Here is a 27,671-nt window from a genome sequence, read left to right as displayed (position 1 = left end):
CACGATTTAATAACAACATCTTCGTAATACCATCTTATATTAGTATCGTTGTGCAAATCTCTAGACTTATATAATTTTTTCCTTATCTGCACAGTGCTTATCGTCTATTCTAGACGATCCGGTACATAGTAAATTTGCTGGTTGGTCCTTTTTATAGACTTCTATATATATATATATATACATACAAGATAAAATATTCAAGTTGTATGTTTATTGTTTTGAAGGACAGTGGGGATTTAGGGTTATATAATTTAATTTTGGATGTAACGCTTCTTCTGATTGGCTGACGTTGTTATGTTTATCAGCTCATAGACATAATTTTGTCATGTGACCCTGACGTTATCAACGTTTTTTTATGGTTTACTCCGGTTTAAAATGGAATTTAGAATTAAATTATAGGAAATGACTGTAATATTTTTTCTGTCTATTCGAAATAACATAAAAAATGTGGTGCACACTTTAAAATAACCAGCTACGCGGGTTATTCAGTGTGCACCACATTTTTTATGTTATTTCTTCATAGACAGAAAAAATATTACAGTCATTCCTTAAATAGATTTTTTCTTGGTACACCATAGAGGTCTAAAAATACAGAACGGTTCTTCGTAACTGTTTCAAGCTTCCATAAATATCGCCAAAAAACATGCAATTGACGGTCTTCCACGAAACAAAACTTCACAATGTCGAAAGAATATCATTGTATATGCCATTAGAAATTAATAAATACACGAAGGAAAATGTTTTATCCAGGAAACTTATTCCGTTTTAGTTTTATCGATGATACTCGACGTGATATTTGTTCAATTATCAAGCAAAAGCACTTGTTCGAATCTGTTCAAAATCGGATGGAAAAACGTATCGTGTAAACAGACGCTTACGATTTACCTGAGCGTTGGTATAAAATCGGATGGAAAATCGTACCGTGTAAACGCACCTGAAGCCTATTAAGGGGAGATAAGTCAATTAAACTTACTTACCACTTTTGTTAAGGAAATATACATCATGTGTAGCAAGTAATCAAATCCCATGACTTTGATTTTCTCACATTTTAAGCAAACTTTTAGAATTATCTTCTCATATTTAGTTTTAAAATTATACATTTTATTGTTCTTTCTATCACACAAAGTTTGTTTTTTCCATTCATCAACTATACACATTCTGACAATTTTTACACAACTTGTAGATTATAAAAAAAAAAAGAATAAAGCAAGATATTAACTTTATTTTTGCAAATTATCAAAAAATTCTATTGATTTTAATTTAGACCCTTTACAATTTGAGAACTTTGACAAAGTTATTTAAGAAATAATTTCTTCATGTCATGCTCTATGCTCATTTTAACATGGGTAGGCATTATATTTGTCAATATTTTACACGGAGCGTTGACGTTAACTGTTGACGAAGCTACAGCTTCAATGACAAAATGTTGCAGACTTGAAAAAAATATCTAAGGAATAATATCATATGCATTGCAAGGGAGACAAACCAATACTTTTTTGTAGTTTAATCATATTCCAGGTGTCATTTGCCGAAATATTTATCAATTATGGACTTTTGAGGAGGACAATACGTTTGATTTTCTGGGGGAGGGGGGGGGGGGGAGGCTATGGATTTTTTTCCCGGACAAACTTTGGCGAAAAACAATCTATTTTTTTGGCGACAAGTCGAAAACAATTTTTTTCTTTCAATTTTAGCATTACATAGTGGCAGCTGAGGGTGAAACAATTTTTTTTTCTAAGGGTCATAAACAAATTATTTTTTTCTCCAAACACTGGAAACAAACTTTTTTTTCCAATAAAAAAAATCCATAGTTCCCCCCACCCCCCTCCCGAAAAATGATTACTGCCTAAATAGAAACACAGCGTCAATATACGTAAAAATAGAAACAAGGCGTCAGATACGTAAAATAACATTTGAAACACGTGATCGTCATATCCAATGAAAACATTAGAATGCTACACCATATGTAATATTAATAGGTGTTCAAAGAAGAACAATGTTATCAAAAATTTGTCCCAAATGGCTTTATGACTTGGTCAAGAATGGCCAGGAATGCTCACAGGGAAATGTCTTGCCCGTGTAACTGATGATGGATGGGCATTGGCTGCTTAAGTTCAACTGCAAATTAATATGCATATTAAGAATGAGAACATGTGAATCTTATATGAATATTAACCCTGCTTTGTACTAAACAGACAGGCTGAAAACTGATGAAAATTGAATTCTATGTTGAAAGACCAAAAATGCAGGTTTTAATCTAGGTATAACAGAACATTTACATTATCATTGACCCATGAATATAAAGTCAATTTCAGATCAACCCTGTCAGATGCAAATATAAACCATACTACACCTTACAATCATTTTATACACTCACTATAGTTCTGACCTAATCATAATAAAATGCACTGCAGGGCACAGTTTGTTACAACCACAGAGGTTGAACCATGAACAATTGGGGCAAGTATGAACACAATATTCAAGCTTGATACAGCTCTTAATTTGGATTGTGATAAAATGTTTGACACAGCATAGGTTTCGGACTCCAAATGAATGTGGTCTAAGAATTCAAAAATACATTTACCTATACCCTAATATCCAAAATCTAAAATAAGTTAGAATCAGCATTTCAAAGAACTCAAAAAATTCAATTTTTAATTTTTTGATTTTGGACCCTTTGGACCTCAATTTGAACTAGTTTGTTAACAGGTCTAAAAATCCAAAATCTAAATACAGATCACAGTTACCAATAGATTCAGCATATCAAAGAACCACAAGAATTAAAATTTTGGTTTAAATCAAACAAAGTTTAATTTTGGACCATTTGGACCTCAATGTGAACCAATTTGATAATGGGCCCAATATCTAAATACACAGTTTGATTATATAAAAAAAACCCAAAGAATTCAATTTTGGGTTTAAATCAAACTTAGTTAATTTTGGACCCTTTGGACCTGAATGTGAACCAATTCGAAAACAGAAATACACAAACATGGTAACAGATTCAGCATATTAAAGAACCCAAAGAATACATGATTCTCATTGAAATTGAAATTGGTCAAGAAACAAATAATGTATACAAAGTATTGGTGTTTGTTTGGTTCCTAATTCATAAACAGTTTGGGCCATAATCACCAAAATCAATTCCAACTTTCCCTTTTTGGTTTGAAATCTTGTATAATAGTTTCATAGAAATCCATGGATTTATTCTCAAGTTATGGTCTGGAAACCCCGGAAAATCTTTTTTTTAACCTTTATTCCTAAACTGTTAGGGCAATAACCCCAAATACAATTCATACCTTCCTTTGGTGGTATGGGACCTTGTGGTTTTATTTCTTTGAGATCTATACACTTATACTCAAGTTATTGTCTGGAAAACATATGTCTACAGACCACAATGACGACATATCCACACCATTATAAAATGGCAAAAGTTTTGCAGTCTATAAAAACTTAATGTTAACCACACTTCAAAAAAAAAGACCAAGGTTAGAAGTATCTCATCAGACAATCATATTCGCATTACAATCATTCTGTACACCATACATTGTTGACCTAGAGAATCTGACCGAGAACAGACCAAATCATGGAACCTAAATGACCAAATGGTGCAGGATAAGCCACTCAAATTAACAAATTTTTCGTAAACCTTTTTCTTATCCCAATCCATGCAATGTGATACAAAATATATCTCTTCATTTGAGAAATAGATCACAGGCAATAACCATAAGATAATTAATTGTCCTTATTACACATAAAAACTGTCAAATTAATTTGAAAACAAATAATGTACACATACCCTTAAAAATGGAATTAAGATAATGTTCATATGCCAGATTAAACCAGACCATAAGGCAACTGCATACAAGATATGGATTAACTCATTCTTCTTTAGTCTTGATTATGAAGTTTTATATCAGGAGCATCCACTGCTAGATCTGTATCCCTGTGTTTTGTATCTGATGAGCCTTTATATAAACTAGATCATTTTAGAATTCTAGATCTATTTAAAGACTTGGCAGCCAATCAGGTAATAAGCAAGTCCAATGAACATTTCTGTCATGTAATTCCTAAGTATCATTTGTGTCAAGTCTTGTTTAAACTAGCAAAGAAGTTTCTGTGACATTTAAAACTCAAAACATGATGTTGAAAGATACCAAGAGATGGAAATATAAACTGTTGACACAGAGATATGTCTTGCGTTTTTTGGTGGTATAATGCAAATGTTGAAATTAAATTGCAATATTTAAACTTATCTATGCAATGAACCATGACTGATGATTCAGGGCAAAATAAAAACACCATGGAAATGCTAATGCTTATAAAACTGCATACCCAACACCATTGACTTATCAATTGGTTCCTTGTTAAACTGTGAAAGTTTCAAAGTCCATGAACCATGATAAGGAAGTAGGACCAAATAATCTCTATGAAAAAGACTTGCAAATGCCAATACAACTGCATACCAAATATCAGATATTAGTCACTCATCTTAAACTGATCTAATCACAAATCACATGTAAATAATGCAAAACATTCAGTCAATAAACCATGACTGAGGCTGGAGCTGAACAATCTCTATGGAACTGAGATTTGTCAATGCTTATACATCTGTATACCAAATATCATTGACATACCACTTATAGTTCCCTTTCAATTGACCTAATCACAAACTTATACATGTAAACTAATTAAAAGTTTTAAGTCGACTATGACTGAGGGAGAGAAGCAAAATAATATCCTTAGAAATAAGATGTTTCAATGCTTATATAACTGCATACCAAATATCATTGACATACCACTAGTTGTTTTCTTTAACTTGAACTTATCACAATCAAGTACATTGTTGAAGCTGCTGCTTATGGAAAAAGCATGCCCAAGTCTCGCTTTTTCAACTTTGTCCATACCATACAATAAATCAGCTGTGGTTTACCCTTGACCACAGAAACCTCTTCCCCCTTTATATGTCATTCAGACTCAAATAAAATATAAGATAGGTTTTCTCAATTAAATTTTTATTTACCTATTTATTTATATCATCATGCATCATAATATGAAATACCCAAATGAAACCAGACCCATTCTGCTCCATCAAGTGTGTACAAATACCAAAGAAATTGTAATAATAATAAGTTTTTAGTCCCTTTATAAATAAAAGGAGGAAAAGGATCTGCATCATGGGTAAGGTATCATTGGTTAAATATTACAATTATACAAAATAACTGACAGCGCTGAGGATTCTTTTTAGTTTCTTGATACCAGTTCTCAGACTAGCTGTTTAAATAGAATTTAGAAAATCAATTCTGTTCTGAGATACATGTCTTAAATTTTAATATCCTTAGGTCTTAAAGGAATATTTTTTTTGCTCAATATTAAACTTGGTGCTTTCCAATACTTTTAAATACCAAACTTAAAATAAATTTATATAATTCCATAAAATATATGAATCCTCAGTTTGTCACATACGAAGAGGCATTTACAAATATAACAAGGAATACAATGGTAAATACTAAGATAAAAAATGCATAAAAATACATGAATCAAATTCATTTATGAGGTGTACTCAATTTATTTACTGGGTTATTTAAATAAACTGATATCGTGATCTGTGCAAAAATTATTAGATCACCAAGGATATAGTTAACTGCATTTCATTAAACATTTATAACCCCAAGCTCTTATATTGTATATAAAGTTTCTTTATAATTCCTCCCAATTTCTAACCAAAGTCAATTCTTTATATCAAAGTAGGATAGTTATTTAACAATACATGTATGATATAAATATTTTTTTTTTATTATTTTCTTGGAACTAGAACTCTTTGCCCAGGAAGTAATAAGTAATTATTTCATATAAAAATAAAAAGAGATATGATTGCCAACGAGACAACTCTCCACCAGAGACCAAATGACATAGAATTTAACAAACTATCAGTCACCTACAGCCTTCAACCATGAGCAAAACTCATACCCATAGTCCATATCCTTTAGGAAATGTGCCATAGTCAGCAAGTATATCATCTGTTTGCTCATCCATCTACAACTTCCAATCACAATTAAAAGGATTGAATTGTTTTTGCCTAAACTTTCAAATAATCTTCAGTATCTGTTGGCATTGTGTATATTTTTTTCACATCCAAAGGTTCCCCAATCGAAGAATGGACTTTTCCATTTATAAAATTTTATTACTCATAGTCAAGGATAGGTTGGTTCAGCTGATAAGAACATAGATTTAATTAGAGCAAGATTCTGCATTTATAAATCTTGTAATTTGGTCAATCTTCAACGACCATTTCAATATTTATGTTCATTCATTTTTCTATTTTATCCACTAAGAAGAGTTAAAAGCATAATAAATGTCTGATCTCATTATGTAAATTTATATTTTGAATTGCATGTATAATCAAAATATATAAGCTCAATCATACTAAGGCTTGGTATAATAAGATTAGACAGTAAAAACAAATAAAATCACATAAAAACCACTAAAATCAGATAAAACCAGATAAAACACAAATCTTGTTACAGCAAAGCCTTATAAAATTTACATTAAAGCTACAGTGGTAATATATATACAGTGTGAACCCCAAATTTATTTTGAATTTAAGTCATTAAAATTTTGTCATAATGAGATCCAACTACTAAAAACATGCTTAAAAACAAATATATTTGAACCAACCTATCCTTCACATGATAAAATGGTGGTATGGGAATTAAGCTTCTTTCCCTTTTTTTTCAAATACTTAGGAGGTCCATTCATTACAATTGAGAACCCCAAAATTTCATTATAATAAAATAAAATACACACAGCCATTAGATACAGAAGATAATCTGAAAGTTTAAATGAAAACCTTCCAATAGTATAAGCTGTGGATGAAAGATGATGATGGACAAACAGACAAATCTTCTTTAATAACCTTTTTATGCTCAACATAGTGCAGATGGGCATGGGATTTGGTCCTGCCCTGGGTCATTGGTATTGGTATTTGATGCTCCCCTGCTAAGCATTCAGCAATTAGAAGTAGGAGCAAAGACTGGTCAGCTGGAAGTCAGAATAATGTGTTCAGGTAGGGTTAGATGTCTTGTGCAGACTTTTACATTATGAACTAGCACATTAAAAAAATCTTGCATTTATAAATATCCATCTATCCTTCAAAACCAAAACTTCTTTTACAGGATCCTGGTTATACATGTGGAGGGGGGAGGTAATTGTTTAGAAGCTGAGTACAAGCCTCAAAAATCAAACATTAAAATATAAATAATCATAAATGGAAAAATATAGAAATCAATCACACAAAAAGGAGAAAATATGACAAACTGCAAAAACTATGTAATTATTTTCACTTGAGTGGCCTCAGATGCGGAATAATGCATTTATAATATATAAACAAAACCAATAAATAAAACGGACAGCCATTAATTTGTATGAATGTAAAGAATGCAGAGTCAAAACAAACCATCTAACTAAACATTTTTATTTCTAGTTCATATTGCACCAAAAACTCAGTACTTAAATTGTTTAATAGGGGATTTGTTTTATTCCCTTTTAGTGTTTGGCCATCAAAGTCCTACTTAATAGGTTTCTAACCAGAAAAAATCATTTCACAAAGGACTTATAATTCTTAACCAGTGTACATAACTTAAAAAATATATGTAAACTGAAGCAAGTCTTATGGGTATCTTGTGAAACCATACATCATACCTTTGGGACCTCTCAAATAACAATAATTTCAGTTTTTTTTTATATTTCTTCAATCACAAAACAATAATTGAATGCAAGAAAAAATAATGAAATAAATATTTATAATTTGAATAATAAAGCATTAAAAATTAATTGCATTTATAATTCATTCTGCTTATAAGACAAATATCTGCTGATTTTTTAACAAAAGATAGCAACAGTTCATCCAATGGTTTGCAGGATTGTAGTCTGAGGATTTTACCATACAAGGAAGGCAGCAACAGCAACTCTTTTGACTGAAAAAGAAACAAAGTTAAATTTCAATTGTTGATTCTTAATTTTAAAATAATCTAACAGGAATAAAGAAACAGACATCAGTGTATGTTAAACAATTTGTTTATTACTTAATATTGATTACTCAAAAATATATAGTATAAAAAATATCCGATTGTATTGTTATCTCCCCTTCATATATCTTCTTCAGATCTAGTATTTGCTTTAAAGGGTACATTATTTTAAAATGAAAAGATTGAATACTGATTTTTTTTAATTGTAAATTAAGAAAAAATATATATATTGAAATATATTTAGTGACATTCATCACACTATAACATAAACACATTAAAGTTGTATGTTGATGAATAAGTTCTCACCTTATAACAGCTTTATCCCAGCAAGTAACCCAATGGAAACCTGATGCTAACCTGGAATATAAAAGTTGTCAGTTATACTAAACTTTCCTAAAAAAAATTATTACACATGTACTAAATTTAAAATTGCACTAGGATAACAAAAAATTCGTAAGGGTTCCGCGGAACCCAGTGTCTCGCCTACTTTTTCCGTTAATCGCAGGCTCGTCAAAAATGAGGAAGTAAATCAATAAAAATATTCCACTTGATACTATCTTTTGATTGTAAGAAGCTTCAGTCCAAGTTTGGTAAAAATCCAGGATAGTTTATGAATCTAATAAATGTTTAAAAACTTTAACTGCAGACTGAATGTAATTTTATCTGGAAGAAAACAAAATTTCCTTCTAGATACTAGCATTTGATCATAAACAAGCTTTTGTCAAAGTTTGATACAAATCCAAAATAGTATAAGAAAGTTATTAAAATTTTAAAAACTTTAACCACAGAGTGAATGTGTTGTTTCCTGGCAGAAAATCTAAGTCCATTTAAAAGTAAAATAAGGAAAAAATGGATTTATTTTTTACAAAATTTACTTCTGAATAATATTTATGGTCATAAACAAGCTTCTGTCCAAGTTTGGTAAAAACCCAGGATAGTTTAAGAAAGTTATTAAAATTTTAAAAACTTTAACCACAGAATGAATGTAATATTTCCCGGCAGAAAAACTAAGTCCATTTATAAGTAAAATACGGAAAAAATGGAATTTTATTTTTACAATATTAACTTCTGAATAATATCTTATGATCATAAACAAGCTTCTGTCCAAGTTTGGTACAAACCCAGGATAGTTTAAGAAAGTTATTAAAATTTTAAAAACTTTAACCACAGAGTGAATGTAATGTTTCCCGGCAGAAAAACTAAGTCCATTTAAAAGTAAAATACGGAAAAAATAGATTTATTTTTTTACAAAATTTCCTTGTAGATACTAGCTTTTGATCATAAACAAGCTTCTGTCCAAGTTTGGTACAAATCCAAAATAGTATAAGAAAGTTATTAAAATTTTAAAAACTTTAACCACAGAGTGAATGTGTTGTTTCCTGGCAGAAAATCTAAGTCCATTTAAAAGTAAAATAAGGAAAAAATGGATTTATTTTCTTACAAAATTTACTTCTGAATAATATCTTATGATCATAAACAAGCTTCTGTCCAAGTTAGGTACAAACCCAGGATAGTTTAAGAAAGTAATTAAAATTTTAAAAACTTTAACCACAGAGTGAATGTAATATTTCCCGTCAGAAAAACTAAGTCCATTTATAAGTAAAATACGGAAAAAATGGAATTTTATTTTTACAATATTAACTTCTGGGTACTATCTTATGATCATAAACAAGCTTCTGTCCAAGTTTGGTAGAAATCCAGGATAGTTTAAGAAAGTTATTAAAATTTCAAAAACTTTAACCACAGAGTGAATATTTGTGGACGCCGCCGACGCCGACGAACTGTAGGATCGCTATGTCTCGCTTTTTCGACTAAAGTCGAAGGCTCGACAAAAATCATGGAAAAAATATTTGATATTCTGAATTATAAACTCAAGTTTTATATTTATCAAAAAAATTCAACCGGTATCTCATCAGTGAAAAATTATTTTTTTGGTACTTATATAAAAGAACCTTATGAAATTGATTTCAAATATTATATTACTAAAAAGATGCTTGATTAATTACCAACATGTTAACAATATCAGACATCCAAGTCTTACTCCCAACACCATGAAAACATCATCATTATAACAACCTAAATATAAAAAAAATAAAAAAATAATTACTTGTTTTACAGATCAATCTGTCTCTAAGAAGACTAACAAAATAGTGCTATGTTTCATTTATTAAAACCTGTTATACATTATCATCTTCACTATATAAACTTTAAACTGCTAGAGATAGAAATTGACCTTGTGCAAGTGCATGTATAATTGTATAAGACGATGATTTTGGAATATTCAATTACAAAATCGGATGGTTTTTGTTCTCTTTTGATGGTTCTTAAAATCATTTTCATAACAGCGTAGACAACCCCAATACTTATGTTGGTAATAATACTAACTCAATTACTGTAAATTCAGAAACTATTGCAATGTTTTTATTATTGCGAAAAATGCAACATGGTTGTATTGGCAATAATTTAAACTAGCATTTTGAAATTTTTTATATGAATTAAACAGGATTTTTCTCAATATTTCGCAAAAATTAAAATCGCATTTTAGTCTAAAATTACAAAATCGCAATTAATGAATGGTTATTATTTATTTTGAATTTATTGAACCATAAAATTAATTTTTGACTCTTCACATTGAATGATTATGTAAAATGTGAAGAGTCAAAAATTAATTTTATGGTTCAATAAATTCAAAATAAATTATAGCCATTCATTATAAATAAATTTCTATCAAAAATAAGGCTCAAAGAACTTTTTATATTATTTATATTAACCATAACGTACACGGATGTTGTTGTATGAATATACAACGTCAGAGTGGGCGTGTCGCCATAAAAATTGACAACATTGAAAATAAAAGAAATACTTTTAACCAATCAGAAGACAGTAAATACACCAAATTTATTTATTAATAATTTCACGCAATAATTTCTGAATTTACAGTACCTAAACTTTTTTGCTATTGGCTATCGATAACAGTGATTTTACGCTCACTCAGTCAGAGGCCTTCCAATAGGGATTTAAATAGAATAAAAGAGCAAAGTACATGTAGGCACAAGAGAAGAAAAAAAGAAAATAATTATTCAACATTTAAATCAACACACAAGGTTTAGTCCTCTGCTAGTAATTCGTACTATTTGATGAAGGCATTTAGAACCTTTGGCGACCCCAGTTTAAATGTCTATAACAAGTGGGCATTACAAACTTTCACCTTATCTGACCCAGTCAATAGATAACATAAGAGTGCCAAGAAATCGTCTTGTCCACGCTTTTATGAAAATGATTCTATATCAATTCAATATTTAAACAGTTACAGACTTTGCATAAAAATTTGTTCGACCCAAATAAGTTTACAAATTCATTGATAATAACTTGCATACAGTTGGTTTCTATCCAACACAGCTCACTCGATACCAGACAGAAAACAAATGTAAGACTAGATAATCTAAAAATCAAACACTGATAGAAAAGAACCCTAAAAAAAATAATGTTAAATGCCTATATATATATTATTACCATAAAATTTGTGGAATATATAAACTTACCACATATTTTTCATGGTAAAGCCTCAGACTTGGTGAAGATTAAATTGACCATCTCCCTTAGAGCTGCTCTCCCGCTGACAAAGGTGGCTCTCCTCGTCATCTTAACATCTTTTTTTTTTAAATATAGTTTTATACATTAAATATATCAGATGCATTTCCAATAAGTCCCCTTTCTTGAAAATTTCAGCAAATCAATTGTTAATGACCCAAGATTTCTCCCACCCTGCATACTTATTATCTAGAGCTCTGCTTACATTTATTTTTTTTTATTACAGAGCTCTAAATAATAATCAATATTAGCTAGTATACATCTGATATTAAAAAAAAAAATGTACAAACATGAATAACCAAGTAGATGAAAATCCTAACATTGACGGAATTTCAAGTATGTGGAGTTAAACAGGGGTATAATAAATTGCCTCCCTTTGACCCAAATTTCACCCTGTTCGGACTCCACATCCTTGTTATATTAAACAAAATAAATAAAATAGTACAATTAAAATTAAAAAATAGATTGATAACAAAAATCTAACACATTCAATAAAATATTTCGTACTGATAGACTTATGGTGGCAAGAGTGGTCCTATAAGTAGTTCAACTACTGTATCACTAGCCTGTCAATTCTGAGAACCCTCACATGAAATGTGTAACTTCATTCTTAATTTGACTATGGTTTGCCCGTTTCCCTGATGAAGGTGATGTTTTCACCAGGCACTCTGGCTGTCTCCATAAATAAAAGTTTACAGCCAAAATTATAGTAAATCATGTTAAAGTGGTGTTTAACACCAAAAATCAACCAATCCAATTTCAACAAGATGTTCCTCAACTATGCCTTTTGTAAAATTATTCTTTAAAAAAATATCACCTTGGTTACAAACCAAAATCAGCTAAAAATGACAAAAAAAGTGCAAAAAATATATTTCTAACTTCTTAACTTCGTAAATTCCTCTGCATTAGAGCACCCTTGTCACATATCTTAAAGATATTAAAATTAACATGAAAGAAAAGGTTGTAAGGGGATATATTTACTGCAGACCATTATTCATCTTTTTAGTTTACACTAAAGAGGCATTTGCTATGGTAAGGTATTTTGAAACGTTGCTAAAAATAACAAAAATAATTAAAATTTTTGCTAAGAAATTTAGTGGGAATATTCACATCGGCAGATTTAATTGCATTAACTACATGTATAAAGTAACTTGTAAAATTTTAAAGTATCTCAAATCCTAAAATAACAAAAAGATGGCAAAAATATATACATTACAATTTGCCAAAAAAAAAATACATTTCAATAATTGAACATTTTTTTTCTTTTTTCTTTCTTTTTCTTTTAGATTATCCATTCTTAAACTGCTGGAAGTGTTTTGACTAGACATGAGTATAAATGGAAAATAGAAAGAATTTTTGTAATGTCAAATACAAGTTAACCTACAACTTCCAATCTTGTTGAAAATAGAGAATCTTTACATATTTTTTTTTTTTTTTTTTGTAAAAAAATTATAAACATTTTCTCAAGCATACACAAAAATAGTCTGAATTACATTCTTTACTGTTGCAGTTATATCACACAACCATTTTATGCAGCCACAGTTATCTGAAAAAGAAATATACATTACTCATGAACATTGAAATAATATTTAACGCAAAACAATTATAATTAACTGAGCATTACAATTATAATGTATAGAACATTTCTTTTTCTTTGTTATAAAGTGATTTGTTGACATAAATTTTAAAGTACCAGTATTTCTTAGCAATAAAAGGATGAAAAAAAAGTCATTGGCTTACTGTCTTGACAAATATCTTTTTAACATTGTTTTATAGCTATATATAGTATATCAGGCTATTAACATACTTGATTGAATTTTTTAACATTTAGTCATGTTGAACCTTTATAGCTAACTATACAATATAGGTTTTGCTCATTGTTGAAGGCATAGGGTGACATTTAGTTGCATCCACATCATTTGGTTTCTGGTTGATAGCTGTCTCATTGGCATACATACCACACTTACATATTTTCATATATGGGGACAACTATAGATAACAAAAAAACTGAAATCCCAAGATTTCGCATTATACATTATACTTTTTGACTTCCCTTATATATCTTTATTTCTCCTTCTAAATTGTTTATTCAACTATAAGTAAAGAAGACATTAATATGTAAGATTTACATCTGTGACTAACAAAAATCTTGGGCTTTAAAATGCTCTTGGATGAAAAGTTCATAAATCTATGTATTGATTCTTACCATAAAAGTCAGTTCCAATGCCCACTCCCAGCTTCAATCCTTACAGACAAGCTGTGATGCTAACCTGAAATATAAAATGATAATTCATTAATAAAACCCTGTAACTCATTAACGTAAAATCTAAAATTTATAAAAATCGAAAGGGAGCTCATGTCAATAGATATAAACAATTCACCACAATTTCTTGCAAGTTGGTGAAAGCATTCTTGAGTTTTGTCTGAATACTGGAAAACCCTCCTTTTTTTAATGAATAAAACCTCATAACTCGGAAACGTAAAATCTAAAATTTATAAAAAACGAAAGGGAGCTCACGTCAATAGATGTAAACAATTCACCAAAGTTTCATGCAAATTGGTTAAAGTGTTTTTGAGTTAATGTCCGACATGTTGACGAAGGACGGACGGACAACAGTATAGCATAATAATACCGTAAACGGGCGTATAAAAACTGTTTAAAAGGTTCTTTGTTGGTATTATGTATGTATATTAAATAGATTGAATGATTGGTTGTTGGTTGCTTGAGGTCCAGTGGCAAATCATTAAATAGAAATAGTCTTAAAATGTGTTATATATGTCAAGAACATATGGATGAGACAGCAATCCAACAAGCCAACACATTTTTATGTAAACAATTCAGATCCTAAACTTTACTCTTATTTGGTTACTGATATAATAATAAGAGTAGATTCCTGTAAAAAATCTTTTAAGCGTTCAAATCTTGTTTTTCCATAAAATATTTATAATACATTTGAGTTTTCCAAAACAGGACTAACATACTGGTACATACCTTTGTATTAGCTGTATAAGACCACCAAGTCTTATTCCCACACCATGAAAACATGTCTCAGAAAGAACCTGAAATGAAATTATAATCAACACATTATACATTTTGTAAATTAATTTGTGTGTTACCGATAACCTAAAATTTACTAAATATTGTTCTGATTTCTTATTGCAGGTAGACAATTGTATGAAATCATTTTTTTTTTAAATCAATATAAAAGATATAAAAGTAAAAAAATGTCAGATTTAAATTTAACTGCACAAAAAATATCTGAATATTTTACAGAGTTATCTCCCATTGAAAGCAAAATCGTGTTTCAAATTGTACTGGTCTTTTCTTGAAGTTTAATGACTATTTTTAGGATTTACTATTGATATTTTAATAGAAAATCTTGTTCATGTATCTTGTATCATTAAATACTAAACTGGTAAATTAATTCATCAATGGTGTTTTAAATGCAATATTTCAGAAGGGTCTGTTATCTTAAAAGATCTGGCTAAAATAAACTTGCCTTTTCTATTTTCATGGTAAAGAGTCCGACTTGGTTGAAGATTTAATTGACCATCTTCCTAAGAGCTGCTATCCTGGCTGACAAGGTGGTTCTTCTCAATATCTTATTGTCAATCTATGTTGTGTCCATTTGTTTTTAGAAAATAAAGTAACATACATAAAAAAATTTCAGATGCACTTTCAATTAATAAACTTTTTGAAAAATTTCACGTAATTATTTTAAGTGACACATAATTTTTCCCACCCTAAATTTCTATTATCTAGAAAACATCTGATATGTAAAAAAGTGCATAAATGTGAGTATCCAAATAAATTAAAATCTAACATTGAGGGAATTTCAAGTATTTGAAGTTAAACACAGTATAATAAATAACCTCCCTTTGACCTAAATTTCACCCTGTTAGAACTCCACATCTTTGTTATATATAACAAAAAAAACATAAATAGTATACGGTAATCAAAATAAAAAATAATTAAATTACAAAAATTCAACACATTTCAATAACATATTTAGTGCGGATGGAGTAATGGTGGCTGAACGGTCAAAGTAGTTCAACTACTGTATCACTAGCCTGTCAACACTCTGAACCCTCACATTGTAGGTGTGTTTAACGTCAATCTTAATTGACTAGAGTTGCCAGTTTCTCTGTTGAAGGGGATGTTTTCACCAGGCCGTCTCCACAAATAAAAACTGGCAGCCAAGATATAGCAAATCATGCTGAAAGTGGTGTTTAATACCACAAATCAATCAATTTACTTTCATCAAGATATTCTTCAACTATGCTTCTTGTAAAATATTCTTAAAATAATATACCCTTCGTTATAAACTCAGCTAAAAATGACACAAAGGTGAAAAAATATATTACAATTTGCAAAAATAAAAAACATTTCAATAATTGAACATTTTTTTCTTCTTTTTTTTCTTTTTTTTTTTTTTAGATTCTCCATTCTTAAACTACTGGAAGTGTTTTGCCTAGACATGAGTATGAACAGAAAATAGAAAGTAGTTTTTGAAATTTCAAAGACCTATTAACCTACAACTTCCAATCTTGTTGAAAATGGAGAACCTGTACATAATTTTTTTTTTCTATTTGTAAAAATTATAAACATTTTCTCAAACATACACAAAAATAGTCTGAATTACATTCTTTACTGTTACAGTAAAATCACATAGCCCAATTATGCAGCCACAGTTACCTGAAAAAGAAATATACAGAATTAAACGTAATTGTCAAAATCTGAAAATTGAAACAATATCAAATGCAAAATAATAAATAACTGGTCATTATAATCATGATTCATAAAACCTTTCTCTTACTTTGTTTAAAAGTGATTTGCTGATATATTTTTTGAACTACCAGTCTTTATTAGCAGAAAAGGATGAAAAACAAGTCAATGGTAGATTTCTAACATATTTCTTTTTTTACATATTGTTTTTTTTGTATTGGTTCTTACCATAAAAGTCAGCTCCAATGCCCACTCCCAGCTTCAATCTTTACAGACAAGCTGTGATGCTAACCTGAAAAATAAAATTAGTCATTCAAGATTGTTTAAAAGGATCATTTTTGATATACTGTATGTATATTCCATATTTTGAATGATTGATTCATTTGATTGTTGGTTGCTAAATGTCCAGTGGCAAATTAAATAAGAGTCTATAAATATGTAATAGAAGTTGAGAACAGCAAACCAGCATCCCAACAAACTTTTACATAATCAAATCAGATAATTAAATTTAATCCTTTAAAGGCAATTAAAGAAAGCAAAAGACTTCTTACAAAACTCCTACAAACCTTCACGCTTAGAGCACATGCTATTTCCAAATACATTTTATAATACTTTTTCTTTTTTCAAAACAGGACTAACTGGTACAATGTACATACCTTCGTATTAGCTGTATTAGACCACTAAGTCTTATTCCCACACCATGAAAACATATCACAGAAGAACCTAAAAAGAATTAAAAAAGACACATTATATATTTTACAAATCCATTTCTCTATAAATATAGTCACTATATAATGTTCTGATTTCTTACAAAATGTACACAATAGTAAACACAAGTTTGTAAGATAAACTGTTGACAGAGATGTCTTGCCTAGCAGCGGAAAATGAAAAACATCTGATGATTAGCAACATTGCTAATTAATTCGATAATTTGTTAGTAATGCAAATAAATACAAAATGTCATTGATCTATAGCAAGGAGTAACTTTTAACCTGACTAAACAGAAAACTTGACATAATAAAAATAAAACAAGTCAAAGGTTTTTGTTTGGAATTTAACTGCACAAAAGTGATGTGCAAATTTAACAGTTATATCCCATTGAATGAACAAATCTTGCTGTTAATTGTACTTGTCTCCCCTTGAAGTTTTAAATATTTTGATCGAAAATCTTGTTCAAGAAAATGGTAACTTAAATTATAAAACCTTATTAAAATTAATACATCAATGGTGTTTTGCATGCAGAAGATCAGAAGGGTGCTGGCGTGTTGTCTTAATATGCACTTTTTGTCGAATATTTCTAGAAAATGTATACAAATATTTGGCTTAAATAAACTTGCCTTCTTAATTTCTTGGTAAAGCCTCAGACTTGGTTGAAGATTTATTTGACCATCTTCCTTGGAGCTCAGCTATCCTGGCTGCTTTCAAAGGTTTTCCATCATAGTTTTTTATGCTAATCAGTCCACTGAATCCATTTTATCTAAGTAATGAAATGTCCTTTCCATTGTACATTATAAAATGTACAATAGTCACCAGAATGTTCCAAGGCATCTCACATTATTTTTCCAATCATGGAAACTGAAGAAATTCTCAATTTAAAATACAAATAATTTATTAAATTCATTTAAAAAGTACTGTAAAAATACCAGACATGCTAAATTTAAACAGGTAACTTGTATTTTGATAATTTACGAAATGTATTCTGTACCCCACAATTTCTTCCACTCATTAAAAGTATATTTTAGAACTATGTTTACATTTTTTTTTATTTACAGAGCTTTTGATAATAGCTTTTATATAAGTTACCAGACATCTGATATGAAAATACTTATACAAATGTAAGAAAAAAAGTACAGTGTAGTAATAGTATAATAAACACACATAAATCAACATTTTTTAAATATTTTGAAGCATAGTTTAATCAAAAATATCTCATTTTCAAGGTTTACTACTCATGTACATAGTAGTCATGTATAGTCCGAAAATTTGTAAAAGCCTCTATAGATTTGCAAACTCTCTGTGAATTCCAAAAGATATGGGTTAAAAACTATTTATTTTACCTTTGATGAAAAAATTACTTAGTTCCCGAGTCAGGAAAAAAATTATCAAACAATTCCATAGTACCAAGTGGACAACTTAGATATTTGTACAATCATTGTGTGAAGTTTAAAAGATTGAGATTGAAAACTGCAGGAGTTGATTACACAAAATCAGTACCATCTTTGAAAATTTTGGAAAACAATCATCAAGATCAGAATTAAGGGAAAAATGGGGGGAAATTCCTCAAACAATTTCATATAAGCATGTACGCAATTATTCTGTGAAGTGTCAGTGGTACAAGAAAAAGAAGCTGAAATGAAAAAATACAAATATGATGCAAAATGATATTACATGTATCAAGTATGAAATCTTTAGATTTAATAAAAAAAATTAGAAAGAAAAAATTAAGAACTCAAAGAAATGATATAAATACTGATTCTTTATAATAAAAATTAATTTCAATACTTTATAATTTATATTAATTTCAAAACTCAAATGGCACGTAATACTTCAATAAAATAGATTTTTACTTTTTACTTTAGTTTTATACTTGAAAGAAAAATAGTAGCAAAATTTACAATTGAAAAAGTAAAATTTTTTGTTCCCAGATTATTTATGATAGCATTTTTGATTGGTTATATCAAAATTTGTTTTATGTAAGATTACTTCCAACGACTTTTGTCAAAAAAAAAGGAAAATCACTGATATCTTGACAATAATGGACCGAGTCGAGGTAACTGCACTCTCCGGAATCATTGGTTCCTTAAATGGATAAGAACCAGAAGCAGCCAATATACAGACTTACAGGAATCAGCTCTTTTTTGCTACCAGGAAAAGAAAACAGATTACCAGTTAAATCTAAAATAGTCTGGTTATCTTTAACTTTTTTAGTGATTAAATCCCCAAAGTCTGAAACAGGGTCTAATATAAATCTAAAACTGCTTGGTTAACAGAACTGATTGTATGCTATCGCTCAGGCAAAAATAATCACGTATATAATGCCTACCAATGTTAAAATTACAATAAAGTATAGCTTGCAACAATTATTTCTTAATTACTATGGACTAATGGAAAACTCCTTTGAACTAATGAGGCTCAAGTTGGATCCCTGTTAAAGAGTCAAGCTCTTAGATTACTCTTTGTCTGGCCATGAGTTTCAAAAAGGATCCAATGAAGAATAGCTGCAGTCAGTTATTGATAATTGGGTTTTACTTATTTTATTTTTTTAAAGTATTTTATGATGGCAAGTGCTTTACCTATATTGTAATTACCAAATTTGAAAAAGATAGAATGGTTTGATACCAAGGAGCAAATTAATTTATGTTGTAATTCAAACGGTATGATAGGGTGAAGATCAGTCTAATACCTTTTTCAATAAAAGATCTAAATTGTATAAAATGAGCTATATTTCAACAAACTTATGATTTGAAATTTGAAATTTTTGTGTTGTACAATCTACTCCTTTTCATGTACACATAATAAATAGAATAAAATAGACCAGTTTTAAGCTCCTTTTTTGTGATTTTGAAATGATCCTGCTCACTGTCAATAGTTTTGATTGCAAAAAAGAAAAATTGTTTCAAGAAGCTGGACAAAATTATCCTTTAATATATTGATCACAGAATGGCTTGGGAAGTTAAAAAGATTAATTTTCTATTAAACAGGAAATTTTTACAAAGAAATGCTTAAACTCAAGACAATTTAATTTTACAAATTACGATGAGCAATTGTTAAATGGGACTAACAAGTAAAATTAAAACATTAATACCAGTTGTCAATTATGGTCTCATAATAAAGAAGTTATCATTAAATGTCTGGAATCTGTGGATGAAAACCTAGTGTTGAAGGTGAGAGTTGAAAATTAAACAAAGGTTGAGAAGCTTGAAGCAAAGGGAGATAACTACTGTAAGATATCGGGATTGATAAGTTAGATAACTCTTTACTTGGAGATGATGATAGTTTCAGATAACTCAAAATGAAGTTTTTAGGGTATTGGAAATCATTATAAATTTCGTTGGTCATCTCAACGAGATTGATTTTCTCCCTTGAGCCGGTACCGCGAAAGTGAGAAAAACAATCAAGTTGAGATGACCAATGATAATCTGTTTATCACTATTTTGCTTATTACGATGTTGAAATTTACATTGACAATGGCACGTGCAGCCTTAGTTTCTAGAGACACTTTCCATATCTCTCTACTATGCTGAGAAAGGAAATTATCAGTAAGATCAAAGGAAAATTCGGTAAAATAGTGATAATATATATATATCATAGAAATTTATTATTGTTCACCAAATATTAAGACTTGTACAAGCTTTCAGTCATGTAAGAATTAATAACCTTTGCGAATATGTTTATAACTCTATAATAAATGTAGATTAAACATCCAAATTCTTTTTTGTATGGCAGAATTTTCGTTATGGCTTGAATGTTATAAAAATGTATTTTTACTTCTTTATTATCTTAATAGCGATCAGTGCTTTAAAGATGTAGATACCCAGAAACAATTTTGAAGAAGATAAAGTATATCTAAAAAACTTTTGGGATCATTTTCCACTTCCCCTGAATTCAACTTAATTTACGAGAATATGTTATTTAGTTTTCCATTTCCAATACATCATAAAATGTCAAATACAATTTAGATTTTGATTTTGATTGAAGATATTCATTTTCAATTTTGAAAATTAAAGAAAGTATGAAAATCGTACAGATTCAAAGTTCAAAGCAACTTTATGATTATTTTTTTTATGACTAGAAATATCAAATATTTTTCATTTCAGAATTACATATATAGATTCCTTCGAATGGTAAACACCACAAATACCTCAAAACCAAAGAACCATCCAAAGAACAACTGAAACAAACAGAAGATATAACCAACCCTTAACAACTTAAACACCAATAAGCAACTTTGTTATATGTTAGTAAAGACACGCAGCGCTCCAAGCATAATGTATTTCTGAAATGATCATTTGATATTTGTTAAGTCTACACCAAAACTCTGAAGATAAAGAATGTTTTGTTTCGGAACTTTGCATGCACTAGACTACGAGTTTAAATCAATTTCAAGTACTATGTTATTCTATAATCTGACAACTACAATGCTTTGAAAATGTAAAAATTTTAGGAAAATTATTATTTCACTATAAATCTTAAATTTTAATTTAAATGTCTTAGGAAAATTATTTCATTATAAATCCGAAATTTTAATTTAAATGACCTTTTTTTTTTTTAACGAAGAACCAAAAAAAAATGCATTTACTCATTATCTTTTGATTTTGCCATTTGATTAGGGACTTTCCGTTTTGACTTTTCCTCAGCGTTCAGTATTTTTGTGATTTTACTTTTTTTTTTTCACAACAAAAAAAGCACTGATAGACCTTTGAGACAATGTTAAAAAAAAATTTCAATCGTTGGATCAAATGACAGTCTGTAGTGGTGAAAATACAGAGAAATTAATCATAACCAGGATAAACCTCATCTGAAGTTATTGCAACTATCATCATCTCTGTATTGATAACTTTTAATATTAAATTAACACCCCAAATATAAAGGCGGCGTTATACCCTGGGTTAATCTCCAACTTCTATATTTTGCTTCTTATGTTGTTGCACATTAATAGATGCATAATTTAACTATTGAAAATTATGGACAAATCTTTTACTGCATTCAATAAGAAAAGATAGACATGTTTTGAGTACAGGTACTTGGCTATCATGGATCAAATGATCATTTGGCTACTGTTGTAAAAATAACATGAAAACTTTCACAATTAAAAATTGCTCATCATAATCCTTCAGAAATATTAGAAATTTTTAATGGTGAATATTTACAACAAATATAAAAGAAGACTTTTTCATACAAAAATAACTAATTCAGAATTAAAGTAATTTTAACTTGGGGTGTACTGGATGACACACACAGTACATCTGTGTCATAGAAATTTCGCCTGCAGATTAACCACATAGTAGTAGTAGAAGTAAATGTGTGCATTTTCAAATCATCAAAAGTTGAGATATTTAAAAAATTACTGCATTCAAATTTTGTTCTAAATACCGGTACATATTAAGAGTAAAAATATGAAATTTAAATAATCTGAACCCAGTCATATTTTTTCAATTGATAAATACTTCACATAAATATCTAAATTTTGAGTCTGGGGGTTGGAATCCCTACTTTTATTCTGATTCCTCTTTTTTTTTAATATGTGAACGTTTCATGGTGTTCCTAGGTTTGGAACCCCCTTTTCAAAATGGCTGTATCCACACATTGCACTGACTCAACTTCCCTAATGTAAAATAATATACACAAATGACTTCTCTGAGCATGGTCCCTGGGTCTTACTTTAAAAATGTATAGCTCAATTGGATCATGTAGTTTAAATTCTTTCAAATTTGTAAATTCATTTCATATGAGTTACCTCCCCTTCACTCAGTGAAATTTTTTAATTTTCTATCATCATGGAGGGGCATAAGGATTTTTTACAGACTTCAAGGTTATTTATTTTTGAAGCCAAAGGGAATACAGTATAAGGACTTTATTTTTCGTGGGAATTTGATTCACCCTTATCAGAACTCTGGAATTAATGAGTAATTTTTCTGACTCAGTGAGTGAAAGCTTTATTCTTTTACACAAATTTTGGTAGCACCCCTTGCTAAAGCCCCTCATAATGCAAGATACCAGTGTTTTCATGGAGTAAGACTGAGTCATCATTATCTTAACTTGACTCACATGAATGTTAAAAAAATAGATAACCAATATTTTCTGTGAAAAAAAGGTGTATCAATTTAATAAATTTTGGAGCATATTTTTTTAAAGTTAAATTGAAGTTAAAATTTTGTCAAACATGAAGATACTTCAAAATAACAAAGAATAATAATTCTAAAAATCTATATTTGAAAATTATGTGCCATCTTTATCTTGTCACATTTAAAATTTAGAATTGAAGAAAGAATGAATGAAAAAAACACCCTTGACTTTGTCAATTTGTAAATTTGTTAACATATCAATTACTTACCCACTTCTGTCCTGTCCTGGTAGTAAAAAACCCATCCTAGTAGTACTTCTGTCCTGGGTCACCTGAGTTCATCCACGGGTCTCTGGTTGGCTTGATGTTGTACATTTTTAGTTTTCAGTTTAGTGTTTTGTAGACTTTTGTCCGTCATTTCTTTTGGTTTCAACTTCCTGGATCACCTGAGTTCTTCCTTGGTCTTTGATTGGGTTGGTGTTGTACATTTTTAGTTTGTGTATTGTTTTGTATATTTTTGTCTGTCATTTCTTTTGGTTATGGGTTAGTCTGTCTTTCTTCATCCATACTTATAAAGGTATTTAACTTATTTTTGTCTGTGTGTTTTATCCCATTGACATTAATACCACATACTATTTCTTTATGACACTCTTACATAGGACCCAAAAAAAAATTAAAAATACGGTATACCTATATTCTCTGTATAAACTCTGTAATGGAAACAGATAATAAAGATTAGTGATGTGTTTGAGAAAATTGTTGTCAATTCCATCGAAGCAGATCTCTAATAAGCCATATTCAAGGTTTATGACTGAATCTGCCTCTGGCCCCCATCTGTAACAAACATTAAATTTACAAATTAGTAGTTTGGGAATGTTGGCGTCACTTCTATCAAACAGGCCCTTTAACAATCTCAGAGTAGAATGATCTTGTTACTATTGTATAGCGTTACGAGAACTATATGCTACTCTCCCTAGTCTGCTACAACGGAGTCTATCCAAGGTCTATGACTGAAACATCCTCCCAGCTGCATCTGTAACAAAAATAAAATTCATAAATTAGTAGTGTTGGAAAATGTTGGCGTCACTTCTATCAAACAGGCCCTTTAACAATCTCAGAGTAGAATGATCTTATTACTATTGTATAGCGTTACGAGAACTATATGCTACTCTCCCTAGTCTGCTACAACGGAGTCTATCCAAGGTCTATGACTGAAACATCCTCCCAGCTGCATCTGTAACAAAAATAAAATTCATAAATTAAATGTCTGTGGTAAACCTTAAAATGAAATAAAAATACATATAAAACATTACACATAAAAACATAAAATAAAATGGATCAACCAACCTTATTTCAATTCTTTGAAGTAACTTTGTCCCCTGAAATGAAATATAAATATTTATTATACCTCAATTTTCATTTTCTATATAAAGTAAGTACACAATATTTTGACTTACAAGCTTTGAACTATTGGACCTCGTTGAAACTACTTGACTGCAAGCTTCATTATATTTCGCAGGCTTTCCAATGCAGCTATAATGGAGGATTTTGAAAATACCGGGGAGAGTAATTTTTACCTATTGTATCTAGGGTTGACGTCAGTGCAAGATGTAGCCTTAGCATTTCAGAATATTTATGAAGTAAACGTTATGGTTGGGTTTCTGCTTTATATATTACGATAGTTGATTTATCACAGCCATTTATTGTCTGTTGTCTTTTTTTGATATAATAAAACACTTAGGGACTGGATATTTGTGGAAAAGTAAGTTTATTGTCCCCTCGGATACAACTATTGCCCTCGGCTACACCTCAGGACAATAGTTGCACCATGAGGGACAATAAACTTACTACTACATTCATACACAGTCAATAAGTATACAATATGCATTACACATAAACATATAAAAAAAAAGAAGATTATTATATATAAAACAACCTTTTTTTTAGTTCTTTTAAGAAACTTTAAACCTTTATAGAAACTTGAAATATTTTTTTTCAAATTTTTTTTTACCTCACTTTACCATAGCCAGAAATTAGTAGTACTTTTGCTAATTAATATTCATAATATGTAAATGAGAATTGTACCACGTGATAATAGTTTGAACTGGACTGGCTTGATATCATTAAAATCTTTAAAACACGGATATTATAAGTTGCCCGTCACAGAGTCCTTGTTTATAATCACTCTGATATTTCCGTAAAGTTGTCAGGCGGTCAAAATCAAAACAATGAACGTGAATTTAGTGAATTTTTCGTGTTTTCGTGAGTTTATTCTTCTTGAAATAGGGACATTTTAACTTTACGTGGGAACCTAGAGTTCAACGACTACACATACAAGGTTTGGACTTGCTTATTCTTTGGACATTCAAGTTTCATACCGGCAACCTGTTTTTGTAATGACCTTGTTAGCCAATTTTCAACACGAAGTTTGCAAATTTGACGTTTCAGCCATTTCAGCCTGTATTTTCTACTGCAATGTTAAAAGCCTCTCGCTTCGATTTTTAAAATAGCTCAGGAACCTTGATTTTTGCAACGACAGTCATTATGTTTCGTTTAAATAGTGTATATTGTTGTGTATATTTATTTTCTGTCCCGGCAACCTGTCTATCACTTAAATTAAAGTTAAAACAGACATTTTTTTCAAAATTCCCTATCATTTCAATATAATTTCCGAGACCCGTATCAGATTTCTTTAGTATAATATTCAAATAAGCAATGTGGCGTTGATTTCTGGATATGCCATAAAATTTGCAGGGAATAAGACTGCTGTCAAAAAACAATATAAGATTTTTACTTTTGAAGAAAATTTTTCTCAAGCAAGTCAAAAATGGAAGCATAAAAATTTTAGTTTTACCTGTGAAAGAATATTTTATGGGGACCAAATTAGTCAGGGATGCTGTTTTTTGTGGTTGCTTCCTTTTTATTAAATTTTGACATTTCTTTACTTTAAAGATCTGACCATGCTGTGCATATGTGCAACCATCCACTACTATTGGTCAAATTAAATGTTGCATGCAATACAGACCAGAATGAGGTTCAATTTTCGTCTTGGAAAACAATAATATATCAGCTATGTTTTTAAGCTCAATTTTACAAAATTTACCCAAGTGGCTGCTTAAATCAAATTATTACTTCATTATTTCATTTTAATTAATGTTTAAAAAAAATCCTGTTACCCTGTAAGGGATAAATATTTTAAAGTTTTTTTTTTCAAACTTTAAAAAAAGTGGAAGCTGGCTAAAATACACAATATAATTAAACGTTTTTATAACCATTTCAACCTCAAAGAAAAAGATAGTCTTTCCTAAGTGTGTCTCTAGCTTAGCTTTACAAATTAGTTCGTTAATTTTTTGTTGAGGAACAGTGACAACCTCTTTGTATAAAAAAGTTTACTCTAGTGCATAAACCCTCAGCCTTGCTATCAAAAGTAAAAAATGTAAATTAATAGAATATTGAATTCAAATCTTCTCAACACTTGGAATAGATAAGCTGGGTTTTAATCAAACTCATTTAAACTCTGCAGACACTAAAAATAAGTCTACAGTCAAAGTCAATCAGATGTCTGGCAGTTGTAATGCACTGAACATTTATATGAAACTAAGGAACATATGTTTCTATGTGAGACCTCATCTAAGAGATCAAAGCACTTAAAACTACCAACAATGATAGAGTGCTTTCCACGTCCTCAAGCCCGGTCGCCAATAGTGCATTCAACTCTATTGAGTACCGGTACTTATTTGTCAGAAGTCTCTGTGCATCAGTCAAAGTGCTGGTGAAATAGTCTCTACAGAGTAGAAATGAGTAAAATCTTTTAAATAAAAATTCTTTTTCACAAACTTGTATATTAACATTATTAAATAATATTTGCATTATGAAGTAGGATACACTTTTGACATGTTAGTGTGATGATGTGGGTCTCCATGCTGTGATGTTTTGTTAGAATGACATCCTACATCTGCCTTATTTTTGTGGAAAATGAAAAAAAAAATGTGTTGATGCATGGCAAAGGGTTATGTTATATAACCAATTTCTGTAATTCTTTATCTTCAGTTATCAATTATGAATATAAAAGACATTACTAATAGGAACATTATTGAGAGAAGAAATTCAGTTTCTTTTAAAGATGAAATTTTGCTTCATTTAAAAACACATTAGAAAAAGCTATCAAAGTTACCTCCCATTGATAAAAGGTGATTTTCATCAAAACAACTTCCATTCACTTGTAAAAATTTGAATAAATTAAAGTACCAGAGCAATTGATAAATTAACAATGTTAAAGGCCAATGATAAAGTATTTAAAAAAATAACAGGATTGAATTTTTTCTCTAGGTGTCATCTCATAGATTTTCAAAAATGTTTAGTTGCATCTGGTAGTTTTGTTTAAAAGAACATAAATTAGCAAATCTAAACTTTGAAGCCGTTCAAAACAATAATTCTGCTTGAAATTATGTAGTTTGATTTAGGCATTGCACAAGTTTTCATATCTACAGGTCTAAAAGATTGAGCATTCTTCAATTCATGTCTAAGGGTGGGCTTAAGCTTT

The 27,671-nt window shown here is 29.7% G+C and overlaps 3 long non-coding RNA genes across 3 annotated transcripts; all 3 read right to left on the bottom strand.

Annotated features, from left to right (window-relative positions):
* Window positions 1–7,785: 7,785 nt before the first annotated feature.
* Window positions 7,786–12,100, bottom strand: LOC127708633 (uncharacterized). Its single transcript, XR_007985333.1, has 4 exons — window positions 11,570–12,100; window positions 10,034–10,103; window positions 8,334–8,384; window positions 7,786–7,976 (listed from the first exon to the last, which is right to left on the bottom strand). It is a non-coding gene; the product is annotated as an uncharacterized LOC127708633 (long non-coding RNA).
* A 147-nt stretch (window positions 12,101–12,247) lies between these two features.
* LOC127708418 (uncharacterized) lies at window positions 12,248–14,690 on the bottom strand. Its single transcript, XR_007985271.1, has 3 exons — window positions 14,611–14,690; window positions 13,825–13,888; window positions 12,248–13,164 (listed from the first exon to the last, which is right to left on the bottom strand). It is a non-coding gene; the product is annotated as an uncharacterized LOC127708418 (long non-coding RNA).
* A 371-nt stretch (window positions 14,691–15,061) lies between these two features.
* LOC127708417 (uncharacterized) lies at window positions 15,062–17,069 on the bottom strand. The gene is made up of 3 exons (XR_007985270.1): window positions 17,001–17,069; window positions 16,573–16,636; window positions 15,062–16,314 (listed from the first exon to the last, which is right to left on the bottom strand). It is a non-coding gene; the product is annotated as an uncharacterized LOC127708417 (long non-coding RNA).
* Window positions 17,070–27,671: the final 10,602 nt, after the last annotated feature.

Source organism: Mytilus californianus, unplaced genomic scaffold (genome assembly GCF_021869535.1).
Source record: "Mytilus californianus isolate M0D057914Y unplaced genomic scaffold, xbMytCali1.0.p SCAF_7, whole genome shotgun sequence".
NCBI classification, from domain to species: domain Eukaryota; kingdom Metazoa; phylum Mollusca; class Bivalvia; order Mytilida; family Mytilidae; genus Mytilus; species Mytilus californianus.
Note: the sequence above shows the minus strand (reverse complement) of the source record. Positions and strands in the feature narration are given on the sequence as shown.